Raw genomic sequence first — 27,771 nt, forward strand, 5'->3', positions numbered from 1 at the left:
AGATTAAGAGTTCAATATTGTACATGCATTCACTGATATATGAACTCTTAAGTGAAGCCATGATTCTAGCCGAAAGTTTCACACCCCTACTTCCAATACTAACCGAGAAAGAAAGCAGCTTTAAAAAGTTAAAAATCAAAACTAACTAGGGGTTAGCTACATGAGTAACTGCAAATATGCAATGTACATGTAAAGGTAATGAGTACACTGTAAGGAAACATTATTTACTTGTCCCACCTACACACAATACTAATTCAGGGTAAGGAAATGGGCACTCCTGTGTAATAATATATAGTTTGTGAGTTATGAAAAAATAAAATTATCTAAACATACTCTATATGACTTAGTACAATATACATACCCCATGCAGAACCCAATTTTAAACAAGCTAAGGAACAAAATGAAACCAATGATTATGGCCAGAATGACTGATGAGGCTGAAAATCAGGACCTAAATACAAATCCCTAAAGTTCTTGATCAAGACCTGACTTTTCATATACAAATCCACTAAAGTTCTTTATGGTAACCTTTCTGCAATAGCATCATCTCTAAACACATCTTTCTCACCTATCTGAAAGTATGCATCAAAGTCCTGGGGCACCCTAATGATGCAAAATGTTTCTTCTATGTGACTCTGAACCAGCCATAGTTTGGAGGGATTCAATGGGTAGAAACATTTTCTAAAAACAAAGCTGATTTTATTCTTAAACAAAGCCATCACTTTATAACTACCTCCCTTTACAGACACATTAAAAAATATTGTGATCCCGGTCATCATCCACACACAGAGGCTCCCCTGTCCCTATACTAGCAGACAGCAGTGCTATGCATTGCAAGGAACAGTCTGCAGGTTATGTGGGGTAGGATAGTGGACAAATTACACTATAAAGTGTCAGGGCATGTCAAAAATGATATTATTATAATACAATTAAGTTTGTTCATACTTACCTGGCAGATATATATATAGCTGTATTCTCTGACGTCCGACAGAATTTCAAAACTCGCGGCACACGCAGTGGGCGGCCAGGTGGTAGTACCCATTCCCGCCGCTGGGAGGCGGATATCAGGAACTATTCCCATTTTCTATTCATATTTTTTAGTGCCACTGTCTCCTGAGGGGAGGTGGGTGGGCACTTAATTATATATATCTGCCAGGTAAGTATAAACAAACTTAATTGTATTATAACAATATCATTTTGTTCATGAAACTTACCTGTCAGATATATATATAGCTGAATCCCACCTTTGGAGGGTGGGAAGAGACAGAATAGGATTTTAGGAAACAAATCTATGTAGATGATAGACATCTTGGTTCCTTACCTGTTAGCATAGCTGACTTCGTGATTACTGTCACCCAAGCCTGCCTCTGCTTTACTAGAGTTGCCAGCGAGGTAGGGACCTGTAATGCTGGTGCGCTCTAGATGATCTGTCAACGGGGGCGTGACCACAATTTGACCAGACCTTATGACCATACCAATATGAGGGCAATGAAGCAAAAAAACCACCACCTGACCAACTAAGCAAATTCAACTTTAAGTTAAACTAAACGATTGGAAGACCTCCTCTGAGGATCTACCCAACAACCAAAAAACGCAAAATAAAAACTATACCTAACCATTATCTAGAGGATAGGAAAAGAGCTACTTCCAGCCCCCAAAACTGTGTCTGCAGAAATGTATGGCCCTAGAGAACAGCAGTTCTCGTACGTCGTCCTCACATCTCTTAAATAATGTGAGCCAAATACTGAGTTGCTCCTCCAAAAGGTGGCATCAAGAATGTCCTTGAGTGCCATATTCTTTTGGAAGGCTAGCAAGGTTGCAACAGCTCTAACTTCCATGAGCGTTCACTCGCAGGAGGCTCAAATCAGTCTTCTTGCAAGATGAATGAGCCTCTTTAATAATGTCCCTTAGGAAAAGAGCCAGCGCATTTTTCTTCGATAAAGGTAAATCTAGTCTCTTCACTGAGCACCATAAATTACCCGAAGGACCTCTTACTTCCTTCGTTTTTTGTAAATAAAATTTTAGAGCCCTAACAGGGCACAGGACTCTCTCTGGTTCTCGACCAACTAAGTCCGTCATTCCCTTGATTTCAAAGCTCTTGGGCCAAGGGTTGGACGGGTTCTCGTTCTTGGCCAAGAACGTGGGACTCAAAGAGCAGACAGCATTATCTCCTTTTGAAGCCCACATGTTCACTGATGGCCTGAATTTTTCGCTAATTCTCTTCGCCGTCACCAGAGCAGTTAGGAAAAGCCGCCCTTTCTAGTCAAGTTTTTTAAGAGATGCTGCGTGGAGAGGCTCGAACAGACTTGACATCAGATGTCTTAAAACAACATCTAAGTTCCAGGAAGGAAGCCTACCCTGAACTATCTTTGTGGCTTCAAACGATCTTAAGAGATCTTGAAGATCCCTGTTGTCAGCAAGATCCAGGCCTCTGTGTCGAAAGACTGCTGACAACATGCTTCTATATCCCTTAATATTGGACTGACGAATCCTCTGAACATTCCTTAGGTACAGAAGGAAGTCGGCTATCTTGCTCACAGAGTCGTGGTAGAGGAAATTCCTCCCTTCTACACCAACCCCTGAAGGAAGCCCACTTCGACTGGTATACTGCACGCGATGACGGCATCCTTGCGTTGGCGATCACTTTTAACACTGATTTAGAAAAAACTCTCGCTCTCCAACTTTTCGATAGCCTGACACTTCTTCCCCTCCTAGTGTTGCTCCCCAGCCCGAAGTGGATGCGTCGGAAAACAACACTAGGTCAGGGCTCTGAAGTTTTAGGGACAAACCCTCTAGAAACTTGTTTGGATCGAGCCACCATCTTAAATGGCTCTTTACAGACTTGGAGATCTTCAAGGTCGCTTCTAGATCCTGCTTGACCGTTCCATTCCTCTACTAGGCAAAATTGGAGAGGTCTGAGGTGCATCTCCCCCGGGAAACAAACTTTTCCAGCAAGGAATGTCCTCAGCAGACTCATCCTTCCCTACCGGCAAGTTTCCTCCCCAGGAAGTCTGAAACTTTCTCTAACGCCTTGCTGCTGTCGTTCCTGGGACAGAAACACTCGAAAAGCCACTGAATCCATCTGAATCCCCAGATACACGATGGACTGTGTTGGGGTCAGATGTGACTTTTTGAGGTTGACCAGAAGTCCCAGGGACTTCGCCAAGGCTAACGTTAACTGAAGGTCCTTCAGACACCTCTCTTCTGAAGACGCTCTGATGAGCCAGTCGTCGAGATAAAGAGAGATCCTTATTCCTGAAGAATGTAACCATCTCGCTACATTCTTCATCAGAATAGTGAACACCATCGGGGCCGAGCTTAATCCAAAACAAAGAGCTCTGAATTGCCATACTTTGCCTTTTAGCACAAATCGCAGGTACTTTCTTGAGAGAGGGTGGATAGGAACGTGAAAGTATGCGTCCTGCAGGTCTAAGACACCATCCAGCTCGCCCGGTCTCAAGGCGTTTCCATCTTGAATTTTTTCTTTTCTATGAAAAGGTTCAGCCTGCTCACATCCAGGACTGGACGCCATCCCGTCGACTGCTTTGGTACCAGGAAATGTCTGTTGTAAAATCCTGGTGACCCCAGGTCTAAGACCTGTTCCACCGCTCTCTTTTTGACCATTTAGTCTAGAAGGTCGAATAAGATCAGTTGTTTCTCCCGCTGGTACGAAGGAGAAAGATCCCTGGGAGTTGTGCACAGAGGAGGAGGTACCATAAAGGGAATCTTGTACCCCTGTTCTAGATCTTGAGGGACAGATGTCCGTACCCCTCTCTCTCCACGCTCCTGCAAAGTACTTCAGTCTGGCTCTGACTGGTGTCTGAAGGACAAAGTCCTCCACTTCTTTCCTCTCGGCTTGAAAGGAGCTCTGCCTCTGGAAAGGACTCTCCCCCGAGGAGGTGGGATCTCGAGGGGGGGAGGTGCCCCATTAAAGGGCTTCAGCTTCCTAGGAAGCTGAAGAAGACGTCCAGAAGAAGACGTCAAAGGGACTGCGGGACGTCTGGCGGACTGGGCTAGGAGGTCCTGTGTAGCCTTCTCTTGCAGACTGATTGCAAGGTCCTTAACCAAGGTCTGGGGGAAAAGATGGTTCGAAAGAGGGGAGGCAAAAAGCAACTCTGCCCTCTGAGAAGGAGAAACCGACTTTGCTGTAAAAATTACAGAAAAGAGCTCTCTTCTTCAACAGGCCCGTACCGAAGTGCGACGCCAACTCCTCCGAACCATCTCGACGGCCTTGTCCATGCATGCTAATACGTACACTGGACAGACTCCCCCAGACTGATAGAGTCCGGACTCCTAGATGAACATCTAGGACTCCCAAGCACCAGTCCAAAAAGTTAAAAGACTTCCAGAGTCCTCAAAAGTCCTTCAAGATGATGATCCATCTCCGTTGGGGTCCAAGATATCTTCACTGAAGAAAGTAGAGACCTCCTCTGAGCATCTACAAGAATGGCAAAATCGCCTTGTGCCGATGAAGGGATTCTCAAACCACCTCCTCTCTGGTCTCGTACCAAAATGATATTTTCATGATAAAATAAAGTTTCACATATACTTACCGAACAGTTACATAGCTTATAGCTTCTTACCTACGGCAGTCGAAATTCAAATTGTTGGCCGCCAGCGGCGTTGCTATCTTAAGTATAGGTGATACAAGACCCGCCCACATCCGGGAACCCTGGGTACTGCTAGCCTTCTACCGTCAATTTTTCGTTTAGCCGACACGTCCATCTGTGGGGAGGTGGGTGGGCTTTGATTATGTAACTGTTCGGTAAGTATATGTGAAAACTTTATTTTATCATGAAAATATCATTTTCACATAAGTGACTTACCGAACAGTTACATAGCTGAATCCAAACTACCCGGAAGGAGGGTAGATGGACTACATAAAAATGACAGTAAGACCACATTAAACAGCAAATGTTGCAGTACCCTACCTTGTGAGAGAGCAGCTGCAGGAGAATACTGCCTCTGGTTGGCGCTCTCATCACTCGTAGGAGACGTGGCAGTATAGGGCCAGGTCGCCCTACTTAGTGGGATTTTGTAACCATGGCAGACCGTTTGGTTGACAAAATATTAAAAAACAGATAATGCCCTTGCCCTGGGCTTCAGAAACCAGATAAACAACAGACCATCACCTATACCAAAAATAATGACATACTCAAAAGTAATAAATAAGATCTGGAGGTTCTCCAAAGCACTATGAGCCTCCAGTCTGCCCACGGACTCAACAACCTATAACAAGGCGAGGAGACAGTAGAGGATAGAAAGTTCCCCTATGTTTCCTTTCCCAACACCATGCCCGCTACCGACAAATGACCCAAATTTACAACAACTATCATAGGTAGCCTCTACATCTTCAGTAAAATGAGGCGAACACAGATCGCGATCTCCAAAACGTAGATTGAAGAATCGAGGAAAAGCGACATATTGTGCTTGAAGCTTAAGGATGTCGCCACTGCACGTATTTCATGTGCTTTCACCTTAAGCACATTTAGAGTAGTTGATCTTGGACTTGATAGTGTGACCCTCCAGTATCAGACTTCTCAAAAGAACGAAATAGCGTCTTGGAGAGGGGTTTTGCAGAATTCTTAAACCGAAACACCAAAGTCGGTCGGAATTACCTCTAACGGATTGTGTCCTTGACAGGTAAACATTTCAGAGCTCTGACAGGACATAGTAAATATTCTTCGTCCATCGGACCCACTATATTAGATAATCCCTTAAGTACAAAAGATTTAGGCCATGGTTAGAGGGGAGATTCGTTCTTTGCTAAAAATTCGTTAACAAAAGAACAAACCGCATTACGATTTTTGAACCCCACTACCTTTGTGGATGGCTTGTAAACTCACTCACTCTTCCTGCTGTAGCCAAAGCGAAGAGAAAAAGTGCCTTCCTCGTTACATCTCTCAAAGACGCTTCACGAAGTGGCTCGAATCGTGAAGACATCAGAAAAGTTAAAACTACGTCCAAGTTTCCAGTCCACACTATCCTTCTTGGATACTTTTACTGTATTAAAAGATTTAATTAAATCTCCAATATCCTGGTTAGAGGAGATGTCAAGCCCTCTATGCTTAAAACACTGAGGACAGCATAGCTCTGTACCCTTTAATTGTCGATACCGGACAAGTTCTTAACTTCTTTAAGGTACAGCAAAAAATCAGCTATTTCTGCACAGAGGTTTTAGAAGACGAGAAATTATGTCTTCTGCACCACGTCCTAAAGACTCCCCACTTTGATTGGTAAAGCTTGGCAGAAGAGCTTCTTCGACAGTTAGCAATAGCCTCTGCCGCTCTACGAGAAAACCCCTTAGCTCTGACGAGTTTTCCGGACAGTCTGAACCCTGTCAGTGACAGAGCGGACAAATTCTGATGATACCTGTCGAAGTGGGGCTGTTTGAGTAGCCGAGGATACTGAGGAAGAAGTCTGGGATGTCTATAACCAACTTGAGAAGGTCTGGAAACCACTCTTTCCTGGGCCAGAATGGTGCTACCAAACGTCATTGACACATTTGATGTGGAGGAAGGAAACTTGTTCAACACCTCTCTGATCATTCCAAATGGGGGAAAGGCGTAAACGTCTAGACCCGTCCAATCCTGAAGCATTGCGTCGGTCTTCCAAGCAAGAGGATTCTGGAACTGGGGAACAAAAGATCGGAAGTCGATTGTTCCTCGACGTGGCAAAACAGATCCACTGAAGGTCTTCCCCAAAGTTTCCACAGTTCCTGACAAATTTTGTCTTGCAATGTCCACTCCGTGGGAAGAACTTGGTTTACTCGACTGAGTTCGTCTGCCAGTACATTTAACTTCCCCTGTACAAAAACCTCGGAACGAGGGAAATATCCCGATCTTGAGACCAGAGAAGGAGATCTCTTACGACTGTTTGTTGAGGGAGAATGAATGGGTTCCTCCCTGATTCCTGATATAAGATAGAGCGGTGGTGTTGTCGGAGTATACTGCCACTCTCTTTCCACGACCAAAGGAGCGAAATGCTTGCAGACCGAACCAAATCGCCTTCAACTCCTTCATGTTGATGTGATTCAACCTCTCTTTCTCTGCCCATAATCCTGAGATCTTTTTGGTCCCTAGGAGAGCTCCCCAACCTCTGTCCGATGCGTCGGAGTATAATTCTACGTCTGGGTTCCTTAATGTCAGGGAGAGACCTCCTGCAATCTTTCCCTCGACATCCACCATCTCAAGTCGTTCTTGATCTCTTCCGACACTGGAACGAATACGTGTCGGGTTGAGACTTCCGACACCAACTCGCTTTGAGATAAAACTGAAGAGATCTCATGTGAAGACGACCCAACTTTACAAACGTCTCTACTGATGATAACGTCCCTAGAAGACTCATCCATTCCAAGGCGGAGGAGGACTGACGATTCAGGAATTGGCTCACTTTTTTGAGGCAAGATTCTATTCTTTTCGGGGACAGAAAAACCCGAAAAGTCTGAGAGTCCAGAATCTCCCCAAATAGGGGATCTTCTGGACGGCACTAATTGAGACTTCTCCAGGTGATGAGAATTCCCAATTGACTCGCTAATGACAGTGTCCTTCCATAAATCCTTCACGCACTGTGTCCTCGAACCGATCTGAGAAGCCAGTCGTCCAGGTAAAATGCTGCATTTATGCCCAACATATGCAGCCATTTCCCAATGGAGCAAGAACAGAGTAAATACTTGAGTGGCCGTCGAAAGGCCGAAACAAAGGGCTCTGAATTGATACGTCCTCCCTTCGAACACAAATCTCAGGAACTTCTTTGAACTCTGGTGAATCGGGACATGAAAGTAGGCGTCCTTCATGTCCAGGGACACCATCCAATCGCCTGGGCGAAGTGCCGACATCACAGAATGATTTGTTTCCATATTGAACTTTGTCTTCAGCACAAAAAGGTTCAATGCGCTTACATCTAGCATAGGCCTCCAACCTCCCGACCGGCATTTGCTTTTTGGAACTACAAAGAGTCTGTTGTAGAATCCCTGAGAACTGTCGAGGACTTCCTCTATTGCTCCCTTCTTGATGAGTGCATTGACCTCTGCTGCTAAAGCCAAAGCTCTCTCTGATCCTGGAGAATATGCTGTTAAGCTGATTGGTGTATCGGAGAGAGGAGGATCTAAAACAAAAGGAATCGAGTATCCCTCTCGAAGAACTTGAACTACCCATTGCTCTGCACCTCTTCGACTCCATTCTTCCCAAAAAAGATGGAGTCTTGCCCCTACTTGCACGTGAAGGAACGGCTTCTCACTTGTGTCCGAAGGTTTTGGGGGGAGGTTTCTTTGAGGACTTGTACTGTGGACGCAAATTAGTCCTGGGTCTTGCCCACTTAGGTTTATTCCCTCGAAAGGGATGTTATGCTTTCTGAAGAGGAGAAGACTTAGCTCCTGTCGTCAGTAGGCTCTTTGGGGCGGACGTCTGGAAGACTGAAAAGAAGGAGATCATTAGTAGATTTCTTTTCTAAATCCGAAAGAATTTGCTGAATGGTTTCTTCAGGGAAAAGATGAGATTTTCCAGAGAGAGGGCAAACATGAGAGCCGACTTCTGGTTATTAGTGACTCCTTTAGACGAAAGAACACCACCTTTCTCTCTTCTTCATCACTCCCATTGTGAAAAGGGCTGCTAATTCTCCTGACCCATCTCTCCTCTAACCAGCCTTATCCGCACAGGACAGAACTCCTAACCCAGTCTGTGGCAAAATCTTCTTCTAAGACTGACAGTCTTCAATCTTGCGAGCTAAAGGAGGCAATAGTCCAGTCCAAAAACTAAATACCTCAAATACTTTAAAAATATTCTTCACCAAATGGTCCAGCTCTGAAGAAGAAAACAAAATTTTAGCTGACGAAAAAGCTGCTCTTCGGTGTGAGTCCACTAAACCGGAGAAGTCTCCCTGGGAGAGGCAGACACTCCCAAAGAAGGAACTTCTCCAGTTGCGTAGAACGATACGCTTTACTCTGAAGCTTAGAAGGTGGGAAAGCAAACGAAGCCTTACCTGTTTCCCTCTTCTTAGAAAGCCACTCTGTTGACTCCTTAAGGGCCTGCTTCGAGGACTGAGAAAGAACCAGTTTAGGTAGGTAGACACGAATACGCTGTCTTCCTATCTTTAACGAACATTGAAGGCGGTGAAGACGGAGAAGCAGGTTCAAAGTAATCTGGATAAGTGGACAGGAAAAAATTTAAGAAGACTCGAATAAGCCGACGAATCCTGTCATCTTGATCCAAAGCTTCCTCTTCAGACTGCACGGAAGCAGAGTCGAAATCAGGCTTATGTTCTAACCCCGGTGGAGGATTTCAACAAACTCATAAGATCCTGGAAATGCTTCGTAAATGGAGCTAAGGTAGAATCGTCTAACACTGTAGCAGTCGATGGTCTTTCAGTCGAAGAACGATTCTTTCTAACAGGTGAAGTCTTCGCACCACAAGTCGACACAGGCGAACAACCCGTCGAAATTCCTATCGACTCACGGCGAGGGGAGTCGAACAAAGACGAGCGAATACGCTTCTCTGGACAGTAATACTGAGTCGAACGAGGCGACCGAGCCGAAACTGCGACCGAGACTCGCTTGGGAGAGTCGAGCGATCGTGAATTATCACAAAGTCTAGTCCGAGAGCCATTGCTTTTAGCCGAAAAATGCGACTGCGGAGGAGATTCACTAAATATCACAGCCGGAGCAAAACTACACGAAGGTTGAGGACTCCAATGCCTCTTAGACTTCTTAACAGAGTCGGTGACGAATCACCCGCAAGAATCGAATGTCTTTTTAAACGGTCTTTTTAGACACCAAATCACCTCGCCTTTTGCGCACTGGCGATTGCACTTCCGAATCAGAAGCAGCGAGAATCACAAACATAACACCTTTCCACATCTTTTTGGACGACACCCGCGAGTCGACGGAGTCGACGGCTGACCGTGGGCAAACTCCCCCAGACTCCTTCCGACCTCCGGTATGTCTTCTCCCGGTTGCGGGGGAGCGGGACAGTGACCTTCGTCTGGGAGTCGAGGGGGAACGGACAACCGCCTCCTCAGGCGCAACATTAACACTTTGCACTGCACTAGATTTCACTGTACTATCTACGAAAGCTTTAAAAAGACATTCCTAACTTCATAACTGATTCAGCTAACACTTCGAACGTTTTTATCCATCTTAGACTCAAGCAAGGCAATGGTGTTGGGTTCGGAACATGGGCAACTTGAACAGGGGTAATCAAAGGAGAAGTAGGAGGACTATTAATTGGAGAAATATTCTCTAATAAAGGAGAGGCAAGAGGAGACTTATTTGTCTCCGAAGGAACAGGAGTAGTTTCTAACCTATTCTTACTACTAGCCCTAAGAGCTGCCTTCCTCTTCCTATCTTTCTCCATTTTCTCAGCATGCGATCTAACCGCCTTCCATCCCTGTTCATCCAATTCTTTACATTCATCACATGTCACATCCATACCATTACAATTTTGTCCTCTGCATTTAGTGCACTTAGAGTGCGGATCGTGACATAACTTAGCTAATCTTGTTTTGCAGCCAGCGCTGCAAAACCTTACAGCAGATGAACTAGAATCTGACATAATTAGCAACTGGCAAGAAAAAACCAAAACTTGTACATCACCAAACAAAAACCAAAATCCAAAATGGCGACGCAGGAGACTGCAGCGAAAAAATCTCACAGGTGTTACCCCGCGGCAGAAAGGCAGAAACGAAAATTGACGGTAGAAGGCTAGCAGTACCCAGGGTTCCCGGATGTGGGCGGTCTTTTGATCACCTATACTTAAGATAGCAACGCCGCTGGCGCCAACAATTTGAATTTTCGACTGCCGTAGGTAAGAAGCTATAAGCTATGTAAACTGTTCGGTAAGTCACTTATGTGAAACTCCCCCTTTTTCACTGAGTCTCGAGGGAGGCAGGGCAAAAGTAGACTTGCCCTGATCTTCCTGTGTTCCAATCCAGTCCTGTAACTTCTTGAACGCCCTCTTAGTGGAAAGGGAAGTCTTCATTTCCACAAACTCAGGAGCCTTACTGGACTTTGATGAGGAAAATTGAGAAGGAGGAGATCGAGGAGCAGAAGGTTGGAACTTGTCTCCAAACGACGAGCGTAAAAGACGAACCAAAACATGATATTGTTATGATACAATAAAGTTTGTTCATACTTACCTGGCAGATATATATATAGCTGTATTTTCTGAAGTCCGACAGTTTTAATTTTAAAAACTTCCGACACACGCAGTGGTCGGCCAGGTGGTTAGTACCCATTCCCGCCGCTGGGAGGCGGGTAGCAGGAACCATTCCCATTTTCTATTCATAATTTTTGTTATTTCCACTGTCCCCTGAGGGGAGGTGGGTGGGTACTTGATTATATATATCTGCCAGGTAAGTATGAACAAACTTTATTGTATCATAACAATATCATTTTGTTCATGAAACTTACCTGTCAGATATATATAGCTGAATCCCACCTTTGGAGGTGGGAAGGGACAGAATAGAAAAAAAAAAGGATTTTGGGAAACAAATGCATGCATATGATTTACATCTTGGTTCCACCTGTTAGCATAGCTGACTTCCCGTGATTACTGTCACCCAAGTCTGCTTCTGCTTTACTAGAGTTGCCAGCGAGGTATAGACCTATAAAGCTGGTGCACTCCAGAATGATCTGTCAACGGGGGGCGTGACCACAATGTGACTAGACCATATTGACCATACCATGAGGGCTAAGAAGTAAAATAAATATATATATATAAATATATATATCACCACCTGACCAACCTAGCCAAGTTAAGGTGTGTTAACTAAGGCTTAAGAGTTAAGAAGTCGCCGTTGTCGGCGACTCAACAACTAAATTAAGAGCTCTTCCTAACCATTTTCTACAGGATAGGATGAGTGGTACTTCTTGCCCCCAAGATTGTGTCTGCAGACACGTATGGCCCTAGCGAGCAGCAGATCTCATATGCCATCTTCACATCTCGCAGGGAGTGTGAATGAAGAGTTGCTTCGCTAAAACATGTACTCAGGATGTTGCTGAGTGCCATGCTCTGTTGAAATGCTTCCGAGGCCGCGCCCTCACCTCGTGAGCATTCAGATAAAAAGATTTCAAATCTTTGTGCAAACACAATGAAGGAGCATTTTTGAAAGACTCCTTAACACTAAAGCCAGGGTGTTCTTCGATATGGGCAAGTCTGGTCTTTTGCGGAACACTGCAGATTGCCCGAATGACTTCGACTTTCTTGAGTTTTATGTAGATAAAACTTGAGAGACCCGACAGGGCACAGGACTCTCTCTGGCTCCTGCCCACTAACTTGTGCATCCTTGATTCCAAGCTCCTGGCCCAAGGACAAAACGGGTTTCCATTCTTAGGCCACCACAGAAGGCTTAGAGAGCACACCAAAAAAAAAAGCCTTGTGTTCTCCAAAGCCAAAACTTGTGACGATGGCTTAAAATATCTCACTAACCCCTCTTTGTCGTATCTAGGGTGGTTAGAAGAAGGCCTTCCTGATCACATGCAAGAAGTTAACAGGTAAGAGAGGTTCGAATGCTTTGACATCAAGAACTTCAGACTACGTCTAAGTTCCATATTGAAAGCTTCGATCTGGACATGCACAGTCAGTCCGTCTGTACTAAAGTCAGGTGACCGACAGTTGACCAGTCAGACGAATCCAAGGACAGCAAGGCTGTACCCTGAAGACCATAAGGCACTATTCTTCGCTGAAGGATGAGTGTCTGGACTGCCTGGGCGATTCAATCTAAGCAAACCTTGGGGGGTGTATCAACGTAACCCAACGTCGTCAGCGAATCAAACTCCTGACTCGAGCTTCTGGTGCCAGGAGAAAGGAGCGAGGAGCAAAAGGCGATTCAGTCCCGAAGGAAGAATGCCTGACAGTCCAACCTGGTCTCATGTTACACGATCATCGGGGGTGTATAAACGCAACCGGACTTCGTCAACAAGAAACTCAGGGCTACTATATGTCGCCTGATCTCGCACGAGTGTCTGACTCCGAGAAAACAGGTGAGACAAAAAGTAGATGGTGAGCGAGATTCGAGATTCACAGAACTCAAAGATCGTGAAGGGCTTTATTGTTGACAGACGCAAATCTCTGAGCCGCAAAGGCCGTCAACAACATATTTGCGTATTCTTTAATAGTTGTGACTGCCAGCTTATCCCATTCTTCAGACGGAAAATGGCAGACGGTAATCTTATTCCTGTCAACATCTCGATAGCCTGAACGTAGTCAGATCAGAGCGGAGAGGTTATAGGTACCTTTCGAGTTAGAGTAGACGGACTCTCTCGGAAAAGGTCCTTGGAAAGTGAACTAGGAAGTATGTGACCTCTGTGAATCCAGGATCCTGAGGGCCAACATGGGGCGATCAGCGTCCTTGTCGCTCCCTGTGACGTCATAAATCCTCTTATTACATTTCCTAAGCGTTGATTGAAAAAGGGGAAAAGAAAACTAAACATCCATCCCCGTTCAATATCATAGGATGGCATTTAATGGTACCGATCCCGGATCGAGAATAAGGGAGCAGAGAAGAAGAAGCCTCTTCGTCCTCAACATATCGAAGAGAAGAATGAAAGGGCGTCCCTAAAGTCTCCACAACTCTCAACTTACTTCTAAAGAAAGATTCCACTCGGAAGTCAATAGTTGCTGCCGTCGATCGAGACGATTCGTACGGACTTTTGCAATCCTGTAACGAACCTCTAGAGGATCGTTACATTTCTACGCCTGTTGTTATAATAGGCTCTTTCTCGTAAAACTCGAACAGGGACCGAGAGAAGATACTTCTTAAGATATGAGAGAGCTGTGGAATATCAGAGTTGATCTGGACCACTGGTTCCCAAAAACTCGTTTCGAGGACTGGAGGGACTACCGAATCGCTTTTACTTCTTTCAGATTAAGATCCAGGACATCTGAAACCCTATCCAGATGTCCGGCACCTTCTTTCTATCACCTCAGGTGATAGACGCACTGAGAGATGTTCAGAATCATTCCTAGATCTTGAATAATATTTCAGTTTCCCGGTTGGAAAAAAACTGTGATCTGAATTGCAGTCTATTCGGGGAAACAAACTTCTTCAGGAAGGAAATGGTCCCCAGCAAGCTCATCCATTCCCTCCCCGAGTATGCTTACTTCCCTAATAAGGCTGCGCTTTGCCTAAGCAGGAGAGCATATAAAAGTGCAATGTTTGCGGTAGACTCGTAGTTCTATACCGTGCGGTAACGAGCACCGAAAGGATTAAGAGATAACTCTGTTGAACATAGTAAGGCAAAAGGAATGCAACGTTTATTCATTCACGTAAGAAATCCCATTCAATCTTAGGCTAAAGTCCGTGATTGTAGGACAGAGATAGAGTTAGTCAGTCAATCCCGCAGGAGAGACGTAACCGTCAGCACGAGATACGATTAGTCAGTCAATCCCGCAGGAGAGAGAGACGTAACATACCGCGCATGACAGCGCACGATCTGTTACTGGATCGGTTGGACACTTGGACTGGAGTCTGGAGGACAGACTGCAGACACAGCGTGACAGCAGCAGCCAGCAGCTTACGAATGTCGTCTCTTAACTTATGTCTGGGTTGCCAGCTACCCTATTCTACGAAGAAATAGGTCCGTTATTTTGAGCAGAAAGACTCTCAAGCTGGTATATTTAAGCGAAACAGCAAAACGCTAAAAATATATAGATGCGTTTGTGTCGTCAGAACACTACCATACAACGGTAAAAGATAAATCGGAAACTCCTGGAAGGCTGCAGGGAGTAACGATTAAATGTCCTTAAAATAGACAATAGACCTCTCGGTTGCCATCCGAAGAGGTAACTACAGCAAGCGTATATGACTTGAACCAACCAGAAATAAAATAACGCAAGGCAAAATATGAAATTATATCACAATAAAGTTTGTTCATACTTACCTGGCAGACATATATATAGCTGAATTCGGAAATACAGCTACATACATATCTGACAGGCCAAGTTCATGAACAAAACTTAAGAGAATCGAAGCAGTCAGCTCAAGCTTCTTATTTGTTATTGGACATAAGCGTTCATTGACGTAGTCTACAAGTCTATTTCTTGTACGAGTCTGCGAATGACGAATGAGAGCTCTTCCGAATCTTGCAATAAGAGCTTATTTCGCTTACGCAATATCAAGTTAATGAGATGTTTGTCAATGAGAACTAACCCATTTACGGGACAGAGATATTTTGTCAATGAGGGGATACCCACTTACTTGACAAAACGATAGTATATTGTCAATGGGGGAAAGTCACTGAATTGACAAAACGTAATCCAGGAAGTCGAGCATTTATTTTTCAGATTCCCGTCTCAAACGAGGGAGGGGCAAGAATCCTGTTAAGAGACTGGGCTTACGGCAGGATAGAACGACGCTGTTCAATTCGGCAGCGTAATCCCGACTAGAAAACTAACAAAACCTATCATCTGAAAAACCCTTTCATAGGGCTAAAAAGCTTGCAAAATATCCTGGAAGAGGAAGAAATTCTCCAACCAGCTTCCTCTCCCTTATCACAACTAATGCCTGCTAAAGTTCTTAAAATTTATTTTGGCAGTATGGCAAAAGGAAGTCCTGTCTTGCGCTTTCCGAAGAGCGTTCTTTTGATGAGTGCCTTTGCAAGAATCCTACTGACGTTGCCGAGAGTCCTGACGTGCAGGAAACATCGAGCCTTTACATAACCCGTAACTGCCTTATCGCAAAGTCCTTGACTGCGGTAGAGAAACGAGATCTTTCCCTTGAAGCTTTTCCTTAACTCCATCCACCTTTGCGAAAAGCAATATAATATTGACAGGAGACCTCTTGAATTCACGAAACCCGAGGTCTTGCTGGGTTTCGAAGACGAAGTTGTCTGTTCACTTAAGCTTCCTCCGAAGCACTGCTTACTTCACATTCTTTGCATGTGAGGTATAAGGTATCACGAAGGTAGAGGTAAAAATTCTTGAGGCCCAAATCGTAAACAAGAGCTAGAAGAGTTCAACAGAAACGTTCAGCCAGGCGACACACCTGGCGTGCCTGCTGGCGCGCGCTCGGCGTCCACTGGCGAGCAGCGAGCGCGCTCGGCGTCCACTGGCTTGCCGCTCGGCGTCCACTGGTGCGCGCTTGGCGTGGCACCCCTGCGCGCGCCTGGCGTCCATCCGAACGTCCCGTCCAAGCCTGAGCGTCAAAGAAGCGTGCAGAAAAGCGTCACGCTCCTGACAGGCGTCAAAACAAGCGAGATACTTTCGGAGAGAAATGTACTGCACGAAACAGTCTCAGGAGAAGGGTTGATCGTGTGAGAATACGAGGGGCGACTGGCGAGGGAACGCCTTCTTATTCTCACAGTAACAAAGCTCGGACGTCCGCTCTCAAAAGCGTCCTGCTACTAAGACTTCTTTTCATATTTCTCGGTGGAAAGTACGTACACGTGATCAGGCGACGTTCGCCTTCTTACTTCTCACCTGGAACGCATAACGAGAGAGAAGAGAGGACGTGAAGCGTCCTCATTCTATAAAGCTTCTATTTAGAGGGCGCGAGTCCTTCCGAAAGCTCCAACCCCTGCGCGGGGAGGACGCTTCCGGAGGACGAGAAGCAATCCTTCAGGTTATTCGTGCACGTGCACGCACTAAGGCAGTCTGGGGATTTTCATCAGAAACTGCCGAAGGCACGCCAGATCGGTGGGGGTTGGTTCCTCGTAACCCTCCTTCAGGCTTTCGACATGCTCTCTCCCCGGGTCCTGGGAGTCAAGCAGAGGTCCAGGCCTAGAGGCGAAATAAGGCCGATCTGACGCACCCTCCACTACACAAGGGGCACTGTCACTGCACTTAGCCACTTCATATTGCTCTCTAAAGCAAGCACTTTCGATTCTAAGATACGAATCGAAGGAGTATTAGAGAAAGGGCAATACCTCTACAAAGACACTGTTTAGGGCCCGAGGCAACATTACAGGGTTTATGAGAAACAATAACAGAAGTAGCACTCTTTCACAACAATGAAGGAGAGGCGATCACCTCTCGCAGACATATTCATAACCCGTAGGCTATACTACAGGGTTAGGCAAAAAAAAGTCTACAGGAAGGTTAGCAGGTTCACTACCCTGACTTTTGTTTACTGATTATTGCGTACATACGAATCATACGTTTTCCTTACGGAATTAGACATGTTTACTGATTAATTGCGTACATACGAATCATACGTCTTCCTTACGGAATTAGACAAAGTCTCACACTCCTTACATGACAAATCTCGACAAAGAAGCAAGACTCATACCCCTCCCCGTGCATACCAAGGTGCGGATCTACCGAAGCTTTCGGTAGCCCACACCCTATCTTTGCAGACAACACCTCTGAAACTAGCCTAACTAGATTCAGATATCTTATGCAAAAATGAATCAAATTCAAATCAATTTAAGAATAGCGTATGTCTAGCCACAAACTCCAAGTCAAATAAATTAAAAGAATTAGGATACTTAGCGGCAATGAAGTTTTCCAAAATCTAAGACGGAGGTACTGGAAACAGGTGTTTCCAGCACGGCGACAGAAAAATTATGAATAGAAAATGGGAAATGGTTGGCCTGATACCCGCCTCCCAGCGGCGGGGGAATGGGGTACTAACCACCTGGCCGAACCACTGCGTGTGTCGGAGTTTTTAAAATTCTGTCGGACTTCAGAAAATACAGCTATATATATATCTGACAGGTAAGTTTCATGAACAAACTTGTAGTCCGATACTGAAGAAGAAGACGGCTGATCAATTCCTCTACAGAATCCGTAGGACTACTCAATTCTCCCTCCCCCTGGGAGCAACTGGCGCAATGCACAGAAGGAGGGGGCATAAGACCTACAAGTCTAATTTTCAAAAAGGGACCTCTGACGTTTAGACGAAAGAAGCCTCCTCATACCAGACGGACCTCTTGTCGAGCTTTGTGGCGTTCGAATCTTGACAAGCGTCCTGAAAGCATCGAGCGTCCTGAGAAGCGTCTTGAGTAGCAATAAGACGCTGAGCTTCCCGCAAAGCGTCCTGACGAGCTTCTACAGAAGCGTCCTTGCGAACTTCCAAAGAAGCGTCCTTCCGAGCGCTTACAAAAGCGTCTCTCCGAGCGTCAACAGAAGCGTCCTGCCGAGCGTCCTCATAAGCGTCCTGCGAGCGCCCTGAGCAGAGCGTCTTGAGGAGAAAACCAACATCTCCGCTTAAGCGTCTTGTTACTCGTACTATGCGAGCGATGGGGCACCGATCTAAAAGCAGGCGGTGACAAAACAGGAGAAAGAGACGAACGAACCGGAGGAGAGAAGGGACTGCTTCGATCTCTTGACAGGCAGCTGGTATCCTTTCCTACATTTAGGCTCCACTTCTTTCTCGCCATCAAAGAAAGCCACTGGCCTTGAAGGGGGACACGAGAATATTCCTCGTAGGAGAAGATTCCTGAACAGGTGAAGGGCTGAACCTGCGAGAAGACGAGGGGCGAGGGGACGCCTTCTTCCTTCTCACAGGGACAGCTACCTGCCTCTCCTTAGAGAGGGAACTGGGCTGCTCCACAGCGTCATCCTCCGATGACGTCCTCTACTTCTTCTGCGGTGGAAAAGCGTCATACGACTCAGGAGACACCGACAAAGAAAGAGGAGAGAATGGACGTGAAGCGTCCTCCTCTCTAAAGGTCCTTTTCAACGGACGCGAGTCCCTCCGAGAGCTCCACCCTTGCGTCGGGGAGGGCGCCTCAGAGGACGAAAAACAGTCCTTAAAGATGCGCGCCTGAGCAATGCTCCCTTGGCAGCCTGGGAATTGCAACAGGACCTGCCGAAGGGACCCAGATTGGTGGGGAGCCCCAGTAAACACTCTTGCGGCTTTCGACATGCCCACTACCCTGAGTCCTGGGAGTCCGACAGCGGTCTTAGACCTAGAGGCATTATGGGGCCGATCTGACGCCCCCTCCACAACACTAGGGGCACAACAATCACTAATTTTCACCGCGCCTGTTCCAAGGCAAGCACTTTGGATTCTAGAGATCGTAAAGAACTCCAAAATCAAAGAGAGGGCATTACCTTCTCCAGACACAATTTCAGGGCCCGAAGGCAACATCACAGGGTTAGGAGAGACAAAATCTACAGGGGTTTTATTGTTAGGTGGAATATTACTGCCCTTACCTTTACTGCTTGAACCACTCAAATAAAAGAAGACCTCCCGATCTATCACGATCCAATTTACGTAAATAGCATCATAAATCTTCCATCCATCATCGGTCAAAACTTTCGCACTCCTTACATCGATCATCCATTAAGCAAACATGCCCCCTACACCTCGTACATACAGAGTGGGGATCTACCGAGGATTTCGGTAGCCTCACCTTACAATCACTCATAACATACACCTGAAACTCATCAGAACTTGATCCAGACATCTTGTTCAATCAAAAGCAATCCAAAAAATAAAAAAACACAGTCCACTATCGCGCATGCCTATCCACCAATCCAGAATCAAAACCAAATGACAATCCAAATACTTAAGTGACTACAAAGTTCCAAAATCCAAAGGCGGAGGTACTGCAAACAGTTGTTTACAGCACTGGCGACAAAAAATATGAATATAAAAGGGAATGGTTTCCTGATATCCGCCTCCCTAGCGGCGGGAATGGGTAACTACCACCTGGCCGCCCACTGCGTGTGCCGCGAAGTTTTGAAATTCTGTCGGACGTCAGAAAATACAGCTATATATATATCTGCCAGGTAAGCTTCATGAACAAAAATTAAATCAATTGAAAAAATTCTCTAGTTGAAGCACTATCCCATTTTGATGCCTGAGTATATTACTTACAGCTTGCTTGCTATTTGGACATTCCATGATTGATCTCCAACCTCCAATCAACTTCTACACCAAGCAAACTAATTTTAGACACCAAGAGCTAGTCAACACAGATCAGGAGCACCATGAACATAAGCAACCACAGGACACCTTAATTCCCTTGAACACTCTTGACCCCTGCATTTAATACATCTAGTGAGGATCATATACTGCCTTTACTAATCTACTTTTGCAACCATCTGTGCAAAACCTAACTCCAGATGCACTTGAATCAGACATATTCAAGAAAAAAAAATACCCAGGAAAGCCAAACAACCATCCAAAAGATGATGAAGAAGGTCCACAGAGCTACCGATGTTACCTGGGAGCCAGCAGAAATTGAATTGAAGGGTGTGACGTCATCATACCTGTTTACCAGTAGTGACAGGTAACTGGTTAACCTGCACTAGCAATGGCGGTGTGCCACCGCAAAGGTTGAATTTTGGTCTGCCACAGTAGGGATCCTACGGCTGAATAGTAATCGCTTGGCAAGACCCTGAATAAAATGACATTTTTATGATCAAAAATTAAATTTACATATACTGTACTACCAAGTATGTATCGGCAGTTAAAATTTGAAATTCACAGTAACGATTCTTTTGTTTTGGGTGTAGGTTAGTAGTACCAGCCACTTTCAGGAAGACGAGGAACAACCGAGCCAGATGTTTAAATTTTTTTATGCCCTAATATCCATGTGGAGGGAGGGCTCCCATTCTATAATTACTTGTTAAGTATATACTATAAAATTTAATTTTATCATAAAAATGTCATTTTTATATAAGTAACTTACTAAGTACTACTAATTACATAGCAGTTTCCACATTGACAGGAGGCGGGATACATGGACTGTTCTACCCCAAAGCATTATAAAGAACGGTTAAGAGAGCTGCTGCAGGAAGATATATATATTTTTGTGTGTTAGAAATTTGTTCACAACTTCCCTTATCCTCCAAAAGAGAGGGAAGTCACATAGGAACTTGTCTGACCAATCCTGTAGTATTGCGTCTGTCACATATGCTAGAGGAACTCATACTGGAGAGAAGAAGGTGGGAAGGCGATAATTCCTGTGTTGCAGAGGTCTATGATGGTTTTCCCCACAACTTTTATAGGGGTTCACAGACTATCAAATCCAGTGTCCATTCCATGGGGGCCACCTGATTGTGCCTGCTCAGCTGATCTGCTAGGACATTAAGTCTTCCTTCTACAAATCTTGTTGCTAGCATTGTCCAATCCTGTTTGGCCCACAGAAGTACAGTGAAAAGGAATGCATTTCCCCTTTTTTGCTGATGTATGACAGGGCCGTGGTGTTGTCTGAGAATAGTCTGTGATTTAGTTGTACCCTTCTGATGCAAGCATTCAGTCCATAAGTGAATCGCTCTTAACTCCTTCATATTTATGACATTCCTTGTTTTCCAGGAGAGCGCCCTAGCCTAAGTCGAACACGTCGGCATAAAAGCTCAGGTTGGGGTTCTGAGAATGTAGAGGACTTCCTTCCTATAACCTTTCTCCTGGCCAACCTCCATAGCAGATGTCTCTCGATATTCTGCGTTACTGGGAAAACAAACGAACTGGGATGACTCTTCCTGTACCAGCTAGCTCTGAGACAGAACTTTAAAACTCTCATATGGAGTCTCCCAGCGAGACAAATTGCTCTAACGATGCCATAGTTCCAAGCAGGCTCATCCACTTGTTGGTCGAGCAAGTCTGGAGAGCAAGAAATTTCTCTATTCTTCGTAAGCATGACTCCACCTCTTTTGGGGGATGGAAAGGCCCAAAAAAAGACGAGAGTTCAGAGTCATCCCCAAATACACAATCTCTTGAGATGGAACCAGCTGGGACTTCTGAAGATTTATTAATATTCCTAATTCTTGTGTCAGTAGAATTTGTTCTCCTTAAATCCTCTGTGCACTGTTTCCTTCATCGAGATCGAAGGAGTGCTATCTTTTAGTATTTCCATTAGATGTAGCCATCCTGCTACCAAACCAAGTAAGGACCTGGTGCTCTAGAAGAGGTTAGCTTAGAGTATTTTGTGTTGTCCCCACCACCTAAATCCCACCTTCACACTTTGGTCCCCCATATCCTATTTGTTGGACATAGCTAGGTGGGGTCAGTACTATATGTACAACTAATTTCTATGGCATGAATGTCAGAATTCTTAAAAAATAAACATAAAAATCAATAAGTAGCACTGCTACACTTTTTAACAAAAGGCTAAATGAGTCCTGGGAGGCTTTTAGCCAGGTAGGATGTGGAACCTTAGGCTAGGGTAAGGAACATTGAGATGTATCCATGTAAAGTAGGTTTATTTAGATTAAGCATATGGGACATCACTGTTTTATGCTAGCCTACTCTACCTAGTTTTTCAATTCTTCCAGCCTAACAACCCAGGTTTGCCACTATGGTCCCTCATATACTAATGAGATACAAGAAGGAGTTTGTTTCGTCAAAAAAAAAAAATGTAGTCGGAAAATAAAAAAACTAAATAAAAAAAAAACAGGAAAAAGATGTAGTGTAGGAAAATAGGTATGAGTACCCCGACTGTGTGAAAACAAGCCAAATTTAACCTTTCCTAGAATGCTGTATTCTAACCTAACCAGATCTTACCTACCTAATCTGACTTAATGACACCAAGCCCTGATCTGGTCTGGGAGGCCTCTCCACTCCCTAGACCCTCCCCTCCCCAAGTGACAATGAATATTGGAAACACTAACCAAAGCAAGCTTAACCTAATCTTTCCTAGAGTATTGTGCCCTTACCTAAACAGAACTTACCTTCCTAACCTGACTTGGGGTAAACAACCGTGCAGCAACATAGTGGCCACTGATCCCGGAACGCGGCCACCTTCCTGAAAAAGTACTTGGACTCGCTGTCATGAGCACCAGTCATCAAGAGTTGTGGCCCATCCACGCAGCACACTGAGACCTCTACACTCCTCTCAAAGTAAGAGCTTTCTCCTAAAATACAAAATAACGGCATAATTCAAGCACTTTTTCGGGAAGCGGCCACGTTCTGAGAGAGGTGGGTGGCAGCTATGTCGCCGCTCAGTCATTTACCCTAGTAGGTAGCTACCCCAGTATTTCTACTACCTAGCCTTGGCATTCCACATCTTTTGTCCCCGCAAATACGAAAGCCACCAGGAATTGGGGCATCAAATGTACTTCACTGTGTTTAGTACGAGCCCCTGGGATTAATTACACTATCTAGGATGCCGTGCCTTGACATGGCTGGGTGAGAGTGGATTTGTCTCCCCCTGGACCCCAAGTAACACAATATCAAGCACTGGGTGGTTTTAGAGCATGTAGAGTAGCAATTTTGATTCTATGGAATTTTTCGTTTGCTGGCGAATTTACAAATGACTACCAGTCTCCCTACCCTACGCTAGAGGACTGCCCAACGGTTTGCCAGTAAGCAATTACCTAAACTTAGAAATTTGCTATTACTAGGTAGCTAGCTAAAAGGCAAAATAAGAAACGAAACGCGATAAATAATCAAGCATAGGGTTAGTTTTTATGATCTGTTACCTACGCCAGTACATTAGAACTTGGCGAGAACAATGATGGCTCAGGTTCGGCCTTGCAATGACTGTCCAGCTTAAGGTTAGCTACCTACTGCTCATGATAATCTACGCTGAACAAATTTGCAAGCATTTAATTATAAAGTACATCAGCCTGGCTTTTGTTCTACTGAACAAAAATTATAAATGTAACATACAAATACTGTATACCTACCTCACAAAGAACAAGACTTTCGCCTAGGGATGACTTGCTTCGCCCGACCCGCCAACTTGATCCTTCTTTCGTCAGAATATAAACAAAAATTCGTTGACAAAATGAAATATGTTTAGTATATGTTTATTTCGACATAAAATCCTTATATAATAATTTTATAGTGCTTAAATAATAGTAGTCTCTAAATTTATTTACAATTATATGAAACTTCAACATAAACAGAAATCCCTAGTTTACTTCCTTTGATCATGAATGTTACATAGCAGACGATACTGTTGCTCGCACAGGTGAGGGGAAACAACAGCGCTGCTCTGCCAAAGAAATTCTAAATTGCAACAGACAAGAGGCGTTGTCACCCAGGGTGGCAGTGCTCTGAGGAACTTGAATGGAGTTTTAGTTGCCCTGGACTCAAAACACTAGATGAGGGGGTCCGTGAACGGAAACTCCCTCTTGAAAAACGGTGGTTGAAGATTGCATCATTACCGAAACAGCTGATTTAACTACTTAAGCAAACTCACTACTCATGGAAGAAGCAAGGTAGGTTAAAAGAAGTTTCTTGACGAGAGTTGAGTACATACCAACGAAAAGTTAGAATATATTTAAATCTTACGCTTTATATTACCCTAAGGATGTCGTAAACACCAAAGTCAAGTGCAAAAGCGTAGTATCGTCAAAGTCAAAAGTAAAATAGTAATTGATATTAACCCTCTTACGCCGATTGGACGTATTAAACGTCGAGTCAAAATGTCTCCCGTATGCCGATTGGACGTATCATACGTCGGCTCAAAAAAAGTTTTTTTTTAAAAATTCGCGGAAAAAATACTTATAGGCCTACCAGCCGAAAACTTTTGTATCACGCGCCTTGGGGGATGCCTGGGAGTTCACGGATCAAGGCGTTGTTTTTTTTTGTTTACAATCCGCTACCGCAGGCGCGCAAGGCGCGAATTTCTTTCTTATCGTACTAAAAAGTATCAGTGACACATCTCGGAAACAATTATTTCGTCACTTTGACATAATTATTGCACCATTTTAAATTATCCTTTACATGAAGTATTATATATGAAAATGTGCGCAATTTCATGCACAATACAACTAAAAAATACTCATGATTGTAGCTATTATCAGTTTTGAAATATTTTCATATAAATAACGATAAGTGCAAAAATTTCAACCTTCGGTCAAACTTTGACTCTACAGAAATGGTCGAGAAACGCAATTGTAAGCTAAAACTCTTACATTATAGTAATATTCAATCATTGCCTTCATTTTGCAACAAATTGGACGTCTCTAGCACAATATTTCGATTTATGGTGAATTTATGAAAAAACTTTTTCCTTACGTTCGTGCGATAACTCTTCCGATAAATTTGGGCGTGCGATTGTCATAATGTTTGCACCCTTTTTTAAATTTGCCGTTACATAAAGTTTTATATATGGAAATGTGCGAAATTTCCTGCACAATACAACAAAAAACAACCCATGGTTGTAGCTTTTTATCAGTTTTGAAATATTTTCATATAAATAACGTTAAGTGCAAAAATTTCAACTTTCGGTCAACTTTGACTCTACCGAAAATGGTCGAAAAACACAATTGTAAGCTAAAACTCTTATATTCTAGTAATATTCAATCATTTACCTTCATTTTGCAACGACTTGGAAGTCTCTAGCACAATATTTCGATTTATGGTGAATTTATGAAAAAAAAAACATTACGTTCGCGCGGTAACTTCCGAAAAATCAGAATTTTTTTGTGCGATTGTCGAAAATGTTTGCACCATTTAAAATTAGCTGTTACATAAAGTTTTATATATGAAAATGTGCGTAATTTCATGTAGAATACAACTAAAAATGACTGAAGGTTGTAGTTTTTCTCTTTTTCGAAAAATATTTGCATATAAATCACGATAAATAGAAAAAAAAACCACGTTCGGTCAAAATTTGACTCTACCGAAAATAGTTTAAAAACGCAATTGTAAGCTAAAACTCTTACGGCCTAGTAATATTCTGTCATTTTTCTTCATTTTGAAACAAATTTGAAGTCTCTAAAACACTATTGTGATTTATGGTGAATTTTTGAAAAATATATTTACCTTCACTCCGCGCGCCGATTCGCGGCCGCAAGTCTCCGAAATACGTACATGGCATTATCCTAATATTTGCTCCTTTTCATATTAGCCTTTTTATAGAGTTTCATATATCCAAATGTGCGCAAATTCATGATGAATACAATAAAAAATAATTAATTTGAAGGTTTGTAGCTTTTTCCATCTTTGAAATATGTCCATATAAAAAAATATATATATTAAAAATTTCGACATTCGGTCAAATTTAACTCGTCCGAAATGGTCGAAATCTGCAATTCTAATCTAAAACTCTTACAGTATCGTAATATTCAATCATTTGTCTTAATTTTGAAACAAATTGGAAGTCTCTAGAACATTATTTAGAATTATGGTGAATTTTTGAAAATAACATTTTTTTACGTCCGCTCGTTACGAATTCGTACATCATTTTGTGATAAAATTTTTTCCGGTGTTGCTTTATTGTTTTACAATGTATTATATATCAAAATGATCGCAATTTAGTGTAAAATACAACGCAATAAAAAGTAACTGGTTAGCTTTGACCGTTTTTCTGCACAGCGTGATTTGAATACAATTATGTATGAATTTTCTTTTTTTCGCTACCATATATCGCATTATTTACATATGATAATGATTATTAATTTTTCATTCTGATGGTTTGCATTCTAAACTTCAGGCAATGACAAAAAAAAGGAGCCAAAAATGAACTCTTAATCTTCAAAAGTACGCGCGCTGTAATTTTTTGAAAAAAATTATTTTTTAAACACTTCCGCGCTCACTCCAAACCAGGCCCGGCATACGGGAGAGGTTTTGATTTTTAGGGCTCCGGCGTAAGAGGGTTACTCTTTTATTTTTCATATGGTTTTACTTTAATGTTCTTTCTTTCATGGTAAATCAAGAAGGTGCCAGCAAACCTCGAGGGTGCTTGGAAATCAGCTGTAATAGCTTATCATTGAATGTATTTATAAACCTCAGGAAGGCTAGTTTTGCCCCCCAGAGAGTTACCGCGCTCGCTTGAATATAGTTGCTTAACAACGGACTCTTAAAAACAAAAAAATAACTGATTGAAGGCTCTAATAAAAACGGAAAACTGCCAAGTCTAGTGATTAATGAACACTTCCCGAAATAGGTGTGGGTGGCAGCTAATTGCCTTTGCTAATTTATTCACTCAGGCCATTTCGAAGACTTGTCCTATTTTTCCCTGCTTTTGATTCACCGAACGGATGCAGTGACTAACAAACACTAGGCATTGCATCCGTTTGATAACGTACCTTTGATATCTCTTTGGATTCCAACTTTCTCGAGGGAGATTAAATATTTTCACTCGACAAAATCAAATATAAGAAAACATTGATAACCATGAAAACGACATGTTGGATATCGAAGAGATAAGTTTGTGAATCTTACACACTCATACTTCTGTGACCTTAACTGTGTAACTGCATTATAAACTTAAATAAAGTACAGGGGATTAAGGAGTTGAAAATAAAGCATAAAAAAGATGATTGATTCAAGTGAACGTTAATGAGGCTTTGTGTTTATTCAAGAGAAATTCTTAGAAAAGAAATGAACAGTCATTTCAAGTACTTGTCCTTGGTGATGTGTTATACTAAACATTATTATTATTATTATTATTATTATTATTAATTATTATTATTATTATTATTATTATTATTATTATAGGAGAGAGAGAGAGAGAGAGAGAGAGAGAGCCGATAGTTAACATCCACGAGTTGACAGTTTTTCAATGAGAAGTAACATTCAGGTGACAGCGAATTTTCATTTTAACTGCGACAGGATCCTATTCACGTACGTATGTATTGTATATGTCACATACATACATACATGCATACTTACGTTAGTTTTTTATTTTTAATATTCAAAAACATTATGCCACAAAATATCGTTTAATATGCAATGCACTAAACCTCGGGAGTTGACTTACACCCAAGATGGAATTTAAATTGCCGAGTGCTTCGTCACTGACGGGGACTCGAACTGCTGCTGCCATAGAGGGAACGATAGATATGACTTTGACCTCTCTTGATGGGTTAGCGGTCAATCACTGTCTGTCATTGTTCTAAACCAGGCAGTGGTTCGAATCCCGCCAATGACAAAGCCCTCGACAATTTAAATTCCCCTTGGGTCAAAGTTATTCCTAAAGTTTAGTGGACT

General features: G+C 43.3%; 1 protein-coding gene and 1 pseudogene across 1 annotated transcript in view; one reads left to right on the forward strand and one right to left on the reverse strand.

Moving 5' to 3' along the window:
* The window catches only part of LOC135205680 (DNA replication complex GINS protein PSF2-like), a 39,626-nt pseudogene extending 16,040 nt beyond the window's left edge, over nt 1-23,586 (reverse strand).
* The window catches only part of LOC135203220 (DNA replication complex GINS protein PSF2-like), a 113,898-nt gene that overhangs the window by 81,974 nt on the left and 4,153 nt on the right, over nt 1-27,771 (forward strand).

This window comes from Macrobrachium nipponense, chromosome 24 (genome assembly GCF_015104395.2).
Source record: "Macrobrachium nipponense isolate FS-2020 chromosome 24, ASM1510439v2, whole genome shotgun sequence".
Lineage (NCBI taxonomy): Eukaryota > Metazoa > Arthropoda > Malacostraca > Decapoda > Palaemonidae > Macrobrachium > Macrobrachium nipponense.